The sequence below is a fragment of the Ambystoma mexicanum genome, chromosome 2q (assembly GCF_040938575.1).
Source record: "Ambystoma mexicanum isolate Mex_15411 chromosome 2q, UKY_AmexF1_1, whole genome shotgun sequence".
In the NCBI taxonomy this organism is placed as follows: Eukaryota; Metazoa; Chordata; class Amphibia; order Caudata; family Ambystomatidae; genus Ambystoma; species Ambystoma mexicanum.
Genome location: NC_090924.1, coordinates 793,894,760 through 793,913,131, shown reverse-complemented (window position 1 = coordinate 793,913,131; position 18,372 = coordinate 793,894,760).

Below are 18,372 nucleotides of genomic sequence, written 5' to 3'. Positions count from 1 at the left end.
CAAAATGACCTAATGAGAACCAGTGAAACCGGTGATCCTAGTTATCTGAATTAACACAGACTGTGGTGTATGCATCCATACAGATACTAGGTGTATCCGCCATATGTACTTCCTAAAAATAGTCAAATATTACCAAAAACGGAAACTATGGAGTACAAATACCCGCAACAAAAACTTAGGGACAGACACATAGGAAGGTGGCTGCCTCCCTACTTTCATCCATACTGCTTCATGGATATGTTCAGATAAGTAGCACACAGGAAGAACTTCTACTGCCTGATCTAGAGAGGTTAACATGCACCTGTTACTGTGCATGAATAACTAGGTGCAAAGAAATATGTATTACAAAAACATTTCTATTTTACGGTTAAAACATATTAATACTCTCATATAAAATACTCCTATTGGGAATGGGATTTACTTTTTTACTCCCTAATAAATCGTTTTAATCTCAATTTAAAAAAATTGAGAATAACATCTTTGTATGTCAAAATCTTATCTGGAGCCCTGGGTGTATGTGTTTTAGTCCTGTCATCAAAAGATGGGCAAGTACCCTCTTTTTTGGTAACGGGGGTGCAATTCATGTATATATGAACAAAAGAGAGTCAAGGCTACCTCTCCCTTTGACGATAGGTAAATGTTGACACAGAACTACATCAAGCTAAGGATTTTTTTCCATTTAGTAGTATTTGATCACACTTTCATAACAAAAAAAGCGGTTAAAACAAAGTTTATTACAAACATATTCATGGCACATTTCAAACGTCGACACTTTTGGTGTTTCTGGTTCGGAGAGACTGTATCAGGGTAATTCATAGATTTCAGTGCAGAGGCAGCGCACGCGAGCAGTGCAGAGAGATAGCGTACGCCAGCCGTGTGCGCTAAACAGCATTCTGGCGCACCGCGTATTCATGGAATATCAAAGCCATTTTGAGCGCTGGTGCAGAGAAAATCCCGCAGCGCCAGTTACGCCCCCAGGAACGCCCCTTGCGCAAGGATAAGGCATTGAAATCCCCAATGCAGCGTAAAGGGCCGCGCTAACCCTGCACCATTGTGCATTTGGGGGATGCGAGGGAAGTTTCACATGCGATAGGCGTTGGGCGAGCGGGGTCTGTGTATTCTGAGGGGCGCACGGGGAGAATCACACGCGATAGGCCTTGGGGAGCGGGGAACCTGTATTCCGAGGGGTGGGGAGCAGGGTACATGTATTCTGAAGGGTACGCGGGGAGAATCACACGCGATAGGCCTTGGGGAGCGGGGTACGTGTATTCCGAGAGGTGCGCGGGGAGAATCACACGCGATAGGCCTTGGGAAGCGGGATACATGTATTCGGAGGGGTGCGCATGGAGAATCACACGCGATAGGCCTTGGGGAGCCGGGTACGTGTATTCTGAGGGGTGCGCGGGGAGAATCACACGTGATAGGCCTTGGGGAGCGGGGAACCTGTATTCCGAGGCGTGGGGAGCAGGGTATGTGTATTCTGAGGGGTGCGCGGGAAGAATCACACATGATAGGCCTTGGGGAGCGGGGTACGTGTATTCCGAGGGGTGCGCGGGGAGAATCACACGCAATAGGCCTTGGGAAGCGGGATACATGTATTCCGAGGGGTGCGCATGGAGAATCACACGCGATGGGCTTTGGGGAGCTGGGTACGTGTATTCCGAGGGGTGCGTGGGGAGAATCTCACGTGATAGGCCTTGGGGAGCGGGGTACGTGTATTCCGAGGGGTGCGTGGGGAGAATCACACGCGATAAGCCTTGGGGAGCGGGTTACGTGTATTCTGAGGGGTGCGCGGGGAGAATCACATGCGATAGGCCTTGGTGAGTGGGGTACGTGTATTCCGAGGGGTGTGTGGGGAGAATCACATGCGATAGGCCTTGGGGAGTGGGGTATGTGTATTCCGAGGGGTGCGCGCGGAGAATCACACGCGATAGGCCTTGGGGAGCGGGATACGTGTATTCCGAGGGGTGCTCATGGAGAATCACACGCGATAGGCCTTGGGGAGCAGGGTACGTGTATTCCGAGGGGTGCGTGGGGAGAATCACACGCGATAGGCCTTGGAGAGCAGGGTACGTGTATTCCAAGAGGTGCGCAGGGAGAATCACATGCGATAGGCCTTGGGGAGCAGGGTACGTGTATTCCGAGGAGTGCACAGGGAGATTAACACGCGATAGGCCTTGGGGAGTGGGGTACGTGTATTCCGAGGGGTGCGCAGGGAGAATCACACGCGATAAGCCTTGGGGAGCGGGTTACGTGTATTCTGAGGGGTGCGTGGGGAGAATCACATGCGATAGGCCTTGGGGAGTGGGGTACGTGTATTCCGAGGGCTGCGTGGGGAGAATCACACGCAATGGGCGTTGGGGAGCGGGGTACCTGTATTCCGAGGAGTGCGCAGGGAGATTAACATGCGATAGGCCTTGGGGAGCGGGTTACGTGTATTCCGAGGGGTGCGCGGGGCGAATCACACGCGATAGGCCTTGGGGAGGGGGTACGTGTATTCCGAGGGGTGCGCATGAAGTAACACACGCGATAGGCCTTGGGCTAGCGGGGTACATGTATTTCGGGGGTGAGCGGGGAGGTTTTGGCAGTGTGTGCGCTCTCACCCCTCCCAAGGCCCTGCAGGCAGCCCACAACACAGGGGACTACCCTGCACCCCTGGCCATGCCCCACAGGCAGCTCATCCACCCTGGCCATGCCCCCCAGCCACCCCACATATCACCAAGCACAAGTGAGCACCGACACATGTCCCCGTTCACCCCCACCTACCCAGCAGTGAAAGGCACCTGCCAGCAGGCCCTGACTCATGTCCCCCACCCATTCACCCACCCAGCAGTGACAGGCACCTGCCAGCAGGCCCCGACTCATGTCCCCCTGCACACTCACCCACCCAGCAGTGACAGGCACCTGCCAGCAGGCCTCGACTCATGTCCCCCTGCACCCCCACCCACCCAGCAGTGAAAGGCACCTGCCAGCAGGCCCTGACTCATGTCCCCCACCCATTCACCCACCCAGCAGTGACAGGCACCTGCCAGCAGGCCCCGACTCATGTCCCCCTGCACACTCACCCACCCAGCAGTGACAGGCACCTGCCAGCAGGCCCCGACTCATGTCACCCTGCACACCCACCCGCCCAGCAGTGACAGGCACCTGCCAGCAGGCCCCGACTCATGCCCCCCCTGTACCCCCACCCACCCAGCAGTGACAGGCACCTGCCAGCAGGCCCGAATCATGTTCCCCCCAACACCTCATGACGATCCACAATCATGGGCCTTATGGCCACCCAAATCACACTCCCCGCCACCTGAGTCCGAAAAAACATCCACCCCACAATGTAATCCCCATCACATGATACATCCCAAATGGCAAGTATGCACATCAACATATTTCCGTCACACCCACACAATCCGTGCATGTGATTGAGAAAACACACATTGTGACATGCATGAAACCAAAGAGAGAATACCACACATTGCAGTAGGAAATAAAAATGTATTAAACACAAAAGCAAGGGAATGAAATGAAACACACAAAAATGGAAATAAATAATGAAAAGCTGCATGTCCAAAATATAAAACAAAAATGCATGATAGCAAAATCCAAAGCAATCCAAAAGCAGGTGTCCAAAGTGTCAGTCCGCCAAAACAAATCCAAAGTGAAAAAACAATAAAAAACCTTTGATCCATGGAAAAAAAATAACAAGATGCCAAATCCATTGTCGAACTATTTACAAAGTACAAATCCAGGGTCCATGTGCTCAATCATTGAAATGAAACCTATAAAAAAAACTACCTAATGAAGAACTATATACAAAAACGTGGGGTTTTGTCCAAGTGCCCCAAAATAAATAAAAACAGAAAGGAAACCTAACACTAACTAACTATATACAATGGCGGCGGGCAAGTCCTACGGCTCACTCTGTGATGTCCCGGGCCAGGGCATCATCGAACTCCATGTCAATGTCCCAGAGGCGGGACTCTGCCCTGCCCCAAGGTCTCGCAGGGATGCAGTCATGGCCTGTTCCAACTCCCTGCGAGTTGCCTCGAGGCACTCAGCCCGCCTCAATGCCCGGCGCATGGAGAACTCCGCCCTGACCATGGTGAGCTACGCCTCTTCTGCCCACCGCCGCTCCACATCTATCCGCTGGCCCAACCGCTGCCACACGGAAGGCACTCCTATTCCAGGGTCCTTCTGCCCTCCGGCCGATGCCTGCCCCTCTGATGTTGATGGCATCATCGCTCCCACCTTGAGCCTGCTGTTGCTGTCCATGTGCCCTGGCCGATGATGCCGGCACATCCTCCATCTACTGGTCTCCAGTTGGTGGGGTGTCCACCCCTGCTGGACCTCCGACTCCCGACTGTGGCAGGGATGGAAGCTCAACCAAGCTGCTGCGTTGGTCGGGCCAGGTCCACAGGGGGCCCTGGTGGAATCTGGGCCGGAAGACGGCAGGGAGAATGACTGGCTCATAGTCTCCACAGAGGAGGAGAGGGCCGCCAGAGTGCTCGACACATGTAGGAACCCTCCAACCAGGGCCCCTCCCAACTGTGCCACGTTGCCATGCAGCTCTTTGTGATGGCGTGCGTGGTCCCCCCAGGAAGCCATGCGACACCAATTAGGACGGACCCCATACGGTCATGGCTCTCCTCGTCCGCAGGTAGTGGAGTGCCAGATGATGTGGGACTCCCCCCTACCTGCGGACGGGCCTGGGACGGGGCATCCCTGCTGGTGCATGGTGGTGCAGTCACAGGGTCAGGGACAGTGACATGCACAGCCCCCTCCGCGGTGACCTGTGCTGCCTCCTGCCCCTAGCCCTGGACTGCACCACTTGCACCAGTGGTACTACCCCCACCAGGCCCCATATGCGGCTCAGTAGCAGCATCCTCCTCTTCTGTGGAGACCACCAACCTGGATGCCTCCGCACCATCTTCCACAATTGCAAGCCCCTGTGGGGGCTCACCCGGCCCTTCCGCTACAGCCATAGTGGCAGACGCAGCACCAGTCCCCTCGCTCCCGGATGTTGGCAATTCCTGGGAGGGTGGCTGGGCCTTGCATCACCACCCGGTGGAGGCATCCCCGCTGCTCTGCTCCACAGCGCCGTCTCCACCCTCTCCTTCACTCGATGCTGCTTAGAGGAAGACATAGAACACAAGCATCAGGGTACTGTACAATACTCCCCTAGATAGGAAGCAATAACACATTAGTGGCACTGTCAAACGTCACTTCCATCCTGTCCCCCCACAACACATGGGTCAATGCAGGCAACACACATGCAGAAACAGGCGCGGCGCATGCAATCAACCTCAGCATCCATGTACAAGGGCCTCTATTGACATAAATGTTGTCTTCAAACTCACATGCATCATGGCTCATACTGATCCCATGCACACACATCACCGGAGGGTCATGCATCAGGGCTCGTACACCACAGACACAGTGGATACAAGGATGACTAGACTGCATAAGTGAATCAACACATCAACACTTACATGTGCCATGCATCCATGGCGTTTCTAATTCACATACACGCTACTCAGAAACACAGACATGTACACCATACATGTACATGAGAGCAGCACCCATCTCTCACACCCCATCCATGTCCAAGTACAGTGACAGGCATGCATTCATGTGTGCATTCCGCATGCTGCTCCCCATGTTGCATTGTAACACATGCACCATCCATGTGGTTCATGCATGACTGTTCACACATACATTACCATGATGTTCCTGCACACACACATCCATACATGGCCTATGTCACAAATACAGGCAAGTAGCTGACTACCAGCACACTGCAACATGCCCTGTTTCAAACAGCAATGCATGGCCACTTACCGCTCGACTCCAGACCGGCCTACATCTTGAGGATCTGGTGGTGAAGCTCTGGGCGAATGTGCTCCAGGACCCTCATCTGCTGGTTGGTAAGCTGGCCCTGGCGCCCCACTGCATCTTCTGCCTCTAAGAGGCGCCGGGCCTTCTTGAGGGTCCTGGACTTGTAGTCCTCCCAGTGCTTCTGGATGTGTCTCAGGTCTCGGGGTGCCACCCCCTTCGCGTAGATGGCACCCACTATGTCCGTCCAGATCCTCCTCTGTCCTTTCTTGTTGGTGCACAATGGTGTGAAGAGGGCATCGTAATGCCCCAAAACTTGCTCCACCAGGATACCAACTTCCTCATCGCTGAAGTTGGTAGCCCTCTGCCTCTCTGGCTGGGTTTCGCCAGTGGTGTTGGATGGTGTTTGCCCCAACATGGCGACCCCCGAGGCAGGTGTGGGTGGGCAAATGGGTCCTGGGGCTGGGCTGTGGAGTGATAGTATCCCAGTTGGGAGTCTTCTGTTCCAGCAGGGGTGGACACAACAACTGGACCCCTGAAGATGGCTGACGTGCAGGCACCAAATAGCAGGGCACATGGGCAGCAGGCAGGCAGGCAGCAGCAAATGGCAGGTGGGAGCGTGCTTGGGGCTCTGGGGGGCAAGAAAATTGACTTTTAGGCAGGAGCATGGTCTTCCATGTGTTGTCGCGTGGCCAACTTGATACGGAGTGATTTGGCACATGAAAAAACTGCACGTCAGCGTGTAATTCGAGGAAAGGCCCTTAGCGCATAAGCGCGTCTGTGACGTAAAGCACTCTGGCATTTCCCTCAACATGGGTGCATAGTGAATCAGCACATGAAAAAACAACACGTCTGCGTGTGATTCGAGGAAAGGCCCTTAGCGTGTAAGCGCGTCTGTGACGTGATGTGCAAAGGCGTTGCCCTCAACACGGGTGCATGTTCATTGTACACGTGCAATAACTGCACGTCCGTGTGTCACTACGTGGAGGAAAGGGCCTTAGTGTGTACATGCCTAAGTGACGTTACACGTGTGGGCTGGCTCAAAAGGCACGCGTATGACGCCATTTTCTCATACGTGCTTTTTGTGGAGAGCAAGCGGGTGATTCTTGTATTTCTTGCCAGTTCGCACGTGATTACTTCACAACGGTTTCAGTTCGTACTCCCTCTTTACTCAGACAGCGTTCAATCCTTCTTTTGGCAGGGGTGTTGCCAACGCGCACACGCGCATCTTTTTCACATTCTTTTACCAAGCAGACGGTGAGTCACGCACGTATTTTCCAACTGTGGTTGCCCCCGTGTGTCGTGTACCCCTTCAGAGGTCATTGTAGGCTGCGTGTATCACGCGTACGCTTATTTTTGTGTTTCTGAGTGCCACCGCATAGTGCGGGTTCATTTTTCCATGCACGTGGTCTAGCAGGGGTTGCTTGCACGTTTAATATTGTTTTTGGGTTGCCCGTGCGTTGCATGACTCATCACTTTCCCCCAGGGGTCACAGTCAGCCTTGCTAGAGCACTAGGGTAAGAATTCCATCTAGTACCCTACCCCTTTCACCCAAATTGCCCAGGACAATTGTTAACTGCAACTCCCATACGCACATCAAAATCAGTGCCATGGTTGGGAGGCGACCAAGCAGTGAGGGAGGCAAAGGTGGCCGAGCTCAAAGAGGTATGCGCGGTAGGGAACGTGGCCAGGATGTGCAGGGTGGCCCAAGAAGCCAGTGTGTGGAGGACCAAACGGGGACACCCATGCCCCCCACCACCCCAATGGTTGGGGGAAATGTAGCTGACACCATCCCAGCTCAGCCCTTGTTAAACCCGCCCATATTGTCAACTGAACCGGCACAGGCTGACTCCCAGGCTGACTTCCGTGTCACCAAGTCTAAGCCACGTGTGGCAGCGAAAGTTGCTGTCACCAGGCCACGTGGATCTGGGGCAGCAATGTCATCTGCTGCCCCAAGTAGCCAGGGTGAGGAGGCTGCAGGGGCAGCTGCAGCTCAATCCACCCCAGCCGGGACAGTGTCGGTCCAACTCCATCACACCGAGGTTGGTCCTGCCAACATCACCTTGCAGGCAATGCCTGCAGTGAGACCTTTGATCATTGTGCCTTTGGAAAATTCCAGTGCCCAGTCCCCCTGCGCTTCTGCCCCTACCAACCAGAGCGGCGTAAGCCACTCAGGGTCCGCACAACCTTCCAAAAAGAAGAAGGGTGCTCTTACAGTACAGGCTGGGACCCCAGACACGGCTACATACTCCGGCATGTCAAGGAAGCCTAGTTTCAATGATGCCGAACTAGATGCACTTGTGGCCTATGTGTTGGCACATAGCCGTGAAATGGTGGTGATTGCAGGGTGCAAGAGTACGCCTGTTCAATGTAGGGCCCACTGGCAGACCATCGCGGACCGCATTAGTTCCCTTGGATTCGTGAAGCGCACAGCTGATAATTGCGCTAAGCGGTGGAATGACCTGAAACGCAGAGCAAAGAACAAGCTGGCTTCCAATCATGCCTCTACTCTGGTGACTGGCGGTGGGTCTCCACCAGAGGATGACCAACTCACTGAACATGAGTCTGTCGCTGGAGGCTTCATCACAGAGGATCAGATCCGAGACATGCGAGACCTACAAGATCTTGAATCATTGTCCGGTGAGTGCCTATGCATGTGTATGCAATCCATGTGTATGTTGCTTTGGTGATGTGTTCTGATTGAGTGCCAGGTGAGGCTGTGTAGTCATGACTGGTATGGGTCAGCCATGTGGTCCCTCCAAACCATTTCCCGGGCCTTGGGTTTGGGTATGACAGTATCCCTTCTGACCACAGTTGCCAATTTGCACCATATTACTGCAGTTGCCCTTCAACTGTCATCTTGCAACAACATTGTTCAAAATGTTTTCCTGTTCATTCAGCCTGATTGTTTTAATCCTTGCAATTTTGACCACGCATTTTATTGCCATACTGCCACAAATGTAACATACTTCTGTCATAGATCATACCCCGCAATTGCCCACATTTGTTACCTTGTTATGGGAATGATTTAACCATTCAAGCTGATTGAGTAATGGCCTGCACACAATCATTTTTGGGCCCTGTTTGAATGTTGAACATGACTGTTGTCTTCTGTCATGTTGAAGTGACCAACCATTGCTGTATCCATCTGCCTGCCATCACTGCCTGCCATCACTGCATCAGTGAACACTGGATTTGTTGCAGCGTGTGGCACATGTGTGTTTTGTCACACTATTTTGCATGTTTTATCTCTTGATGTCCATCTCACATGGATGGGTGACAGTACTTATTTCCTACCATATGGCTGTACTTGTGAAATGTACCATGGCTATGCTACTTGCCATCTGTGTGCTGGCATGTGTCATGTATGGGTATTGGACATGCGACTCACAGGCTAATGTGTGATGCCAGTGCTATCCAGCATGCAGCACATGTGTTGCTTTTCCATCTTGGAGTCCTCAGTGTCTGCTTTTTGCCTCCCCTTCCAACTCATTGTCAGTGCATGCATGCCAGGGTTATTGTCATGTGGGACATGTGTAATTTATGTACTGGATCTCTGCCTCATCAGGCCTATGTGTGTGTGCTATGATGCTCATGCCTCTTACCATGTGTTATCTTTCATGTTTTTGCAGGTGATGAGGCACTTGATGCTATTGAGGAGGAGGAGATGGTGCAGACCCAGGAGGAATCACAGCCACAACTGGAGGACGTGGGGTGGTGGTGGGTGAAAACCCATTTGTCCTACAGACCATGCTGTCCATGGGTGTCTCTGGGTACACCTCCAGAGACCTCTATGAATCAGGTGCTGAATCGGACATTGAGACATATGTGCCATCGTAGGTGAGTGTTTCTGGCAGGGATGCTGTTCTGTCCAACCCACCTGCACCAGGGGTAGACCCCTCTATGGGGATTTCAGTGTTGGAAAGTCAGCCTGTGGCATTTACGGATGCAGGGTCACACTCCACAATATGTGCTCCTGGGCCAGCAGATCAAAGGAGGAATGCAGTCCTGCAGCCTCAGCTAGTGCCAGCACAGCAAGGTGCACATCGCCTTGCCCCAAACAGGTGTGGTGCCTGCCAACACGGTGGCCGTGCGCCACCAGGCAATACTGTGTGGGAGAACTCCATATACAGTATAGCAGCACAACAGGGGGCATCGTGTGAAATGATGGCTCAGGCAATGGATAGGGTGGTGTCATCATGCCTACCCCCAGGCATCCGGACCAAGCCCATCAGCCACGGGAGCAGGCATCTAGACATTTAGTAAAACCTCAGCAGCCCCGGCTAAGGGCTATCTGGGGTCAGTCCTGGTGCCTTAGGCGCCAGGCTCCTAGTATAAATCAGTCCTGGGGACTAAGGCGCCAGGCTCATAGTCATTACTTACCTCAGGCAGACCATGCTGCAAATGACTCCAATCCAACATGAAGCCTGAAAGGGACTATTTATCTACAGGGACTATTTTTTACTCGGGTGTGGTTCTAGGGACTTCTTACCTGGGACTACTTTTGAGGCTATTTAAACCACGCCCGACCAGCAACACATGCTTCATGTTATTCTGCATCCAGCAGCGTAACGCTCACCGTGCCTGCAGCCTGCATCCAGTCTTCTGCCACGCCCGCCTCGAATCCGGAGCTCCTAAAACAAAGAGGAAAGAAAGGGACAAGGTTAGAAAACAAACTTATTTCTATTCCACACGTGATTCTGGATCCATCTCGTCTCCGGGCCTGTAAAGAACATCATTTCTGCACGCGCCACACCTCCAGCTGCAGCGCCGCACCATACTCACCAGTCTTCACAGCATCCTTTGGGTCGGCGCTGCCTCCATCATTTCTTCACCGAACTTCGACACCTAGGAGACAAAATAAAACCACAAGGTGAGGCGAGGGAACCAATAAATATCATTTTCACCACCATAGACTTACCTGATTTCCCACCAGAGGCATCCTTTTGTGACTCTCCATATTTTCACGTGCCGCATCTGTAAAGAGAGACAAAACAACATGTTTTCCACGTGCAACATTTACCGGAGAGCGCCGGGTAATACAGACTCTTACCTGAGCGTCACCAGCTGCCACAAGAGCATCTTTTCACAAGCCAGCTGCAAGACAACAAAGGAAGGGGGGAACAAGAGTGAACATCGGACATATTGAACTCTATAAACTTAATACTTACTGGTCCTTACCAGGAACCTCAGAGTCAATACTCCCCGGAACTCTACCGAGCCTTCAAACCAGTGAAGTAACTGGAATCAACGCGCCCCTGCAAATCCACGCAGGATGGAGAGCTCATCTTTCAAGAATATAAGGTGAGATTGCTGTGAGGGCATTTCAGAGGTGATTAGTTGGGGAGGACTGTGGGGGTGCCATCACTTGAATTCACAAGTGGCTAAATCCATCTCTCCACTTGCAGGAGAATATTTCTATGGGTTAATCAGACAAGATTAGGAGGGCAGATCCAGTCAGTCATCGCTGCACTACGCATCACGTGGGTGGAGACCGCAGCTGTCCGGGTCCGACCGACACCCCTGTGGGAGCCAGGTGAGCATAACAGAACGCAAAGCCTATCTACAAATCCCCACCCGGACGTTATGTAAACCTCAGAAACCGACCAACTAGCCCTATTGTTAGGGGAACTTAGGGCAGAAGTGCACTCTGCGCGCCAAGAGACTAATGCCCTCAGGAGAGAACTGATTGTGTCAAAGGAGCGCACTGATGATCTTGCTAAACAATTACTGCAAAACCAAGCTGGGCAAACACCATTACCTGGACTCGGGGGGAATCCAACTCCTGTTTCTTCGAGCAATCCTGTGCAAGTGGTTCTACCAGGGAGCATTCCTTTAGCTCCACCCGAACGTTTTGCTTGGGACCCAAAAAAGTTTGCCGCTTGCACTTTTTATGCAGACCTGGAGCTTTTCCGAACGACCAAACCAAAGTAGCCTTTGTACTATCATATCTTAGTGGCAGCGCAGCGGATTGGTCAATTCCATTAGTTAACCAGGATGACCCTCTTCTTCGGGATTTTCAAGGTTTTCAATTGAGCATGGAAAGACTATTTGCCAGACATTCACAGGGACAGGCCCTGGATAACGAACTTTTATCATTACGACGAGGTAACCAGGATCTACTAACCTATATCGCCACTTTCAATAGGTTAGTGGTGGAAACCGGATGGCCAGAGGTAAAACGAATTACATTATTTCATCGTGGACTTCGGAGTGAACTCAAAGATGTTTTGGGCCAAGTTGTGAACCCACCTCAGGATTGTGCAGAATAGATAGACTTAGGCGTCCAGTTAGACCACCGACTTCAGAATAGAAAGGCTGATCGAGCTAAGTTCGAGAATCGGGTATTGGTTAAACCCAATGTTACCCTCAAAAGAACAGATGTATCAGAACCGATGCAGATCGGGGGGGGTCAAGGGACCCTTAACCCAAAAGGAAAGAGAAAGAAGACGGCAGATGCAATTGTGTCTGTACTGTGGGGCCTCAGGACATTTTCTACGGGATTGCCCTATAAAAACATCTAAAAAAGTAGTCAGAGTTGCTGATAAAAATCAAACAGATCCTGATTCGGGAAACGACCACGTAGAGGTCTGCTTGCTGAGCTTGAAGAAGGATACTCAGACCTCGCACTTCATCATACCAATGGTCCTTATAGATCCAAGGCAGCCATCACGTATGCACGCAGTGAGGGCATACATTGTTAGCGGGGCCATAGGAAACTATCTGGACCACGAGTTGGCTTCTAGGATGAATCTATCTCTCTGCAAAAAGACCACTTTGGAGGTCACCACCACAGTCGATGGAACTGAAATTGCCTCTCGGCCTGTAACTCATTCCACCGCAGAGATGACACTATTGGGTCAGGATGGGCATCGAGAGACTCTTGTGTTTGATTGAATCAAAGCCCCGCAGTTCCAAATAATACTGGGGATTCCTTGGTTGGAAACAGATAATCCTTGTATTGATTGGCGAGAGAAGAGAATAACCTTCACATACTTGTTACCCGAAAAAACCCTTGAACCAAGGCCTGGCCACAGTCGCTACTCCAGTTACCTCAGGAATATCAAGAATTCCAGGATGTTTTCCAAAAGGAACAGGCAAACACCCTACCACCTCACAGATCATACGATTGTCAAATCGATCTCATACCCGGTGCACAACCTCCGTGTAGTAGGATCTACGCCCTTACGGAACCCGAAAACCTTCACCTACGACAATACTTGGACCAATACCTTGCTAATGGCTTCATTTGTCCATCCAAGTCCCCTGCATCTTCAGCTTTGTTCTTCATGCCTAAAAAGGAAGGTGACCTCAGAATGTGCATAGACTACCGTGCATTAAATCAGATCACGGTTAAGAACCGATACCCATTGCCTCTGATCCCCGAATTACTAGACCAAGTAAAGGACGCTTGCATCTACACTAAATTAGATCTCCGAGGGGCATATCATCTGGTACGTGTAAAGAAAGGTGACGAATGGAAGATTGCTTTTCGCACTAAGTACGGGTTATTCGAATACCAGGTGATGCCCTTCGGGTTGTGCAATGCACCAGCAGCCTTCCAGTATTTTATGAACGATGTCCTTCGTGAACTCATTGACGTCTGTGTTGTTGTATACATAGACGATATTCTAGTGTACTCCTCTTCAGAATCAGACCATGTGAAGCACGTTCATGCAGTCCTTGAGAAACTACGCCAGCACAAGTTATATGCAAAATTGGAAAAAATACGTTTTTCATGCTACGGAAGTTGAATTCCTTGGATTTATCCTGACTCCAAAAGGAGTCCGAATGGACTCACGAAAGGTGGATGCAATCCTCAAGTGGCCATCACCCAGTTCAGTTAAAGGGGTACAAAGCATGCTCGGATTTGCTAATTTCTACCGCAGATTCATTCCGTATTTCTCACATGTTGTAAACCCTATCACAGCACTTTTGCGAAAAAACAAACGCTTCTTGTGGACCGAAGAAGCTGAAAAGGCCTTCCAAGAGCTGGAAGCAAAATTCACATCTGCACCTGTCTTAAAGCATCCACGCCCTGAACTTCCATACATAGTTGAAACAGATGCATCCAGTTTAGCCATGGGAGCTGTCCTGTCCCAGAAGGATCCTGAAACCGGTCAACTTCACCCAGTAGCATTTTGGTCCAGAAAGTACTCGGCACCCGAGTGAAACTATGCGGTTACCGATAAAGAATTATTAGCCATCAAATCCGCCTTCAAGGTTTGGCGGCATTATCTTCTCGGTGCCAGGCATACCATTACGGTAATCACCGATCACCAGAACTTGCAGTATTTAAAAACAGCCAAGGCCCAATCGTCGCTCCAACTTCGATGGGCATTGTTCTTTGCGGAGTTCGATTTCGTGACCACTTATCGACCAGGTTGTAAAAATGGCAAGGCAGATGCCTTATCCCAAATAGGGATGGGAGAAGCATATGCTAACCCGGAACCGGTGCCTATAATTTCAGAACAAAGAATTCTTGGCATAACCACTCTACAGACACTAGAGGATATTCAAGTAAAGATCCAACAACTCTTCGATCCAACAGCCCTGCAGGACTGGGTGAAGAAAGGCCCGGACTACTCAGTCATCAATGACCTACCTTATTATCAAGGGCGACTATTTCTACCACACAAGGAACTACAAGAACTAGTCATCTCCAATTATCATGACACCCTGATGGAAGGACACCCACGTATCGCAAAAACTGAAGCTAAAATTAAGAGACAATTCTGGTGGCCCACCTGGCGAAAAGACGTAAAGTCATTTGTAATGTCTTGTGGCATTTGCGCCCAAAACAAAAGTCAGAAGAAAAAACCAGCTGGCCTCTTACAACCTTTGGATATTCCACCTACATCATGGCACACCTTATCGTTAGACTTTATTACAGATCTACCTCCATGTAATGGATTTAACACCATTCTAGTTATTGTGGGTCTTTTTTCCAAGATGGCCCACTTTATTCCTCTGAGGGGATTACCTTCTGCTTTAATTCTGGTCAAGGAGTTCCTCGAAAACATTGTTCGAATACACGGATTTCCTTCCGTATTGGTCTCTGACCGAGGTAGTCAATTAATTTCACATTTTTGGAAGAAATGTCAACTGGTGCAAATCGACGTGAGGTTATCAACCAGTCACCATCCCCAGACCGATGGTCAGACGGAGAGGACCAACCAGACCTCTGAACAGTACCTACGTGGCATGCTACACCAGACCGAAAGTAATTGGAAAGATATTTTGTGGATTTCCGAGTATGCATACAATAACTCTGAAATTCATGTCTGCACCTGTCTTAAAGCATCCACGCCCCGAACTTCCATACATAGTTGAAACTGATGCATCTAGTTTAGCCATGAGAGCTGTCCTGTCCCAGAAGTTCCGATGGAATCTTTTTACCAACCGAGGTGCATGGACGTGGTCACTAGGTTCCCATGACCTTTCTTGTGGCCCGTAGCCCTTCCAATCGATTAAATAAAAATGTTTTGATTTAACCATCTTGGAGTCCAGGATATTTTTTACCTCGAATTCAGGTTCTCCATCTATCAAGATGGGGTTGGGTGGTTTGGTTAATCTTGTTCCTGGTTGAACTGGTTTTAAAAGTGAAACATGAAAGACAGGATGAATGCGCATATTAGAGGGTAATTCCAATTTGACGGCTACCGGGTTGATAATGGCCTTAATAGTGTAAGGTCCCAAATATCTAGGGTTAAAAGTCCGAGTTCCCTTCAGAGGTCTGTGTTTTGTAGCCAGCCAAACTTGATCCCCCAATCTGGTATTGTGGAGTTTCACTTCTATGTTGATCAGCATTTGTCTTATATTTTTCTTTTGCTTGTTTCAAATGTTCTGTTGCCTCTTTAAAGGCTTGTGTAATAGTAGAATGCAAATAACTAACTGCAGGCATTTCTAAATGCTGAGGTGAATCTAGTTCTAAGGTTCGAGGGTGATGTCCTAAATGGTATAAAAGGGGCTTTGTCCGGTTCCTGAATGTACAGAGTTATTGTATGCATACTTGGAAATCCATAAAATATCTTCCCAATTACTTTCGGTCTGGTGTAGCATGCAACGTAGGTACTGTTCAAGGGTCTGGTTGGTCCTCTCCATCTGACCATCCGTCTGGGGGTGGTGACTGGTTGATAACCTCATTTTTTCGCCGAACTTTGACACCTAGGAGACAAAAGAAAACCACAAGGTTAGCCGAGGGAACCAACAAATATAATTCTTACCACCATAGACTTACCTGATTTACCACCGGAGGCATCCTTTTGTGACTCTCCATATTTTCACGTGCCGCATCTGTAAAGAGAGACAAAACAACACGTTTTCTATGTGCAACATTTACCGGACAGTGCCGGGTAATACAGACTCTTACCTGAGCTGCCACAAGAGCACCTTTTCACGAGCCAGCTGCAAGACAAGAAAGGAAGGGGGGAACAAGAGTGAACATCGGACATATTGAACTCTATGAACTTAATACTCACTGGTCCTCACCAGGAACCTCAGAGTCAATACTCCCCGGAACTCTCCCGAGCCTTCAAACCAGTGAAGTAACTGGAATCGACGCGCCCCTGCAAATCCACGCAGGATGGAGAGCTCATCTTTCAAGAATATAAGGTGAGATTGCTGTGAGGGCATTTCGGAGGTGATTAGTTGGGGAGGACTGTGGGGGTGCCATCACTTGAATCCACAAGTGGCTAAATCCATCTCTCCACTTGCAGGAGAATATTTCTACGGGTAAGGCAGACAAGATTAGGAGGGCCGATCCAGTCAGTCATCACTGCACTATGCATCACGTGGGTGGAGACCGCAGCTGTCCGGGTCTGACCGATGCCCCCGTGGGAGCCAGGTGAGCGTAAAAGGTGGCCACTTCCATTCTCCCCCCTGAAAGGCAGATGGAGCTCCAGCAGCAGGCAACAGACTCCATTTGCCACTCACACAGGGGGGACATGTTGGCATCCAACAGGGACTGACGGGCTGGACTGGAGACTCTGCGCACAGCCATATCTGTAGCGTCACAGGCCCACAGGGCAGCCCTCAGGTTAGAACACAGCTCCCTCAGAGATACTCTGTGTGAACTTGAGGTGTCCTGGAATACAAGGGCAGAACAGCAGCTGGAGCAGCTGACACGTACACTGTCAGCTGAGCTCCAGGCAACCCGTCAGGAGATCCGGGCATCACGCGAGGCCATGCAGGCAGAAATGCGTGCTACCCGTGAGGTGCTGCATGGGGATCTCCGTACCATTATCCTCCAGAACCAAACCTTCCACACCCGCATGCTTGCTGCCATGGAGGAGCATGCCAGGGTTTTGTGGGGTCTGCCTCCCATATCACAGCCACCTCCTGATCTAGCAGCAGAGGGTGATGACAGCGACATCAGTTCTCCCACTGTAGCGTAGAAGTGCAGGCCCTGAGCCCATGGAGGTTTTTTTTTCTCTCAACATCCATGCATGTGGGTGTTGGGGTGCACCCTGTACCTCATCCTTCCTGGGTCCCCCCACCCCCGGTCCACACATTGGTATTTTTTATTTTTTATTTTTTTTATTTTTTTTACAGTGTGTTGCTTTGTGTGGCTCCCGTAGGCATCCACTGTCTATTCCAGCTGGGCACATGCAGGCTTGTCCTTTCTTTAGGTTAGATGTTTGGGTTCCTGACACACACACCCCTCCTGCTTCCCCTTTCCATGGGCTTGCAAAGGGTGTGACCAAGTGACAGTAACTTACACAGTGGCATTGGGCTCCCATGAGTTGTGTGGCCAGTCTGTAGTCAAAACTGTGTGGACATCCCTAGTGGGGATTGTTGTTTGATTCTCCACTGCATGGTGGATTGATATTTGCTTCTGCAACCATGTCTTTATCCTTATATACATGTAGCTTTTTCATGTCTTACCAAGCCCATCTCCTTTGCAGATGCAGTTCATGTTGTATGCAGTACACTGACACATTTGCCTGACAGCAACACTCTGCAGTTGGAAAGGGTCGATGTGCTGCCTTAGTCAGGTTGTGACACTTGCAGTACTTTAATTTTTTGCTGTCATATATTGCCACTGTTTCATCCTGTACTGATGTTTTGTGTTGCTGGTAAGTATTTGGTCATGTGTGCTGCTTCATATTGATTACTGAGAGCATATTGTCTGTGGCCTGTTTACATTAGAGGCAGTGCACTTTGTGACACTTGTGTCATGTGTTGTGCATTCATTTGGTTGCTTTCACATTGCATGCCATGCCATGGTGTGTTGGGTAGCTGAGATGGGGAGGGGTTGGGTGACATGGCACTATTTTGATGTGGTATTTTGAAAGGGGGTAGTCATTCAAGCTGCATGAATGTGTGTCTTTTTGTGACACAGCATTGGGTGTCCTTAAGTAGGTAGGGATGCACACAATGTAACACTTACAGGTGAACAATCTCAGGCTGGTATGGTTGTGACAGTTGACTGTCCCTTTTGTCTTCATCATTGATTGTCAGCTGGTATGTGCCAAGTCTGTGTGCACTCCGCAGGGGTAGGATTTTAGGTGAAGTAATTTGGCACCAGCTGGGTACGGGCTGCCT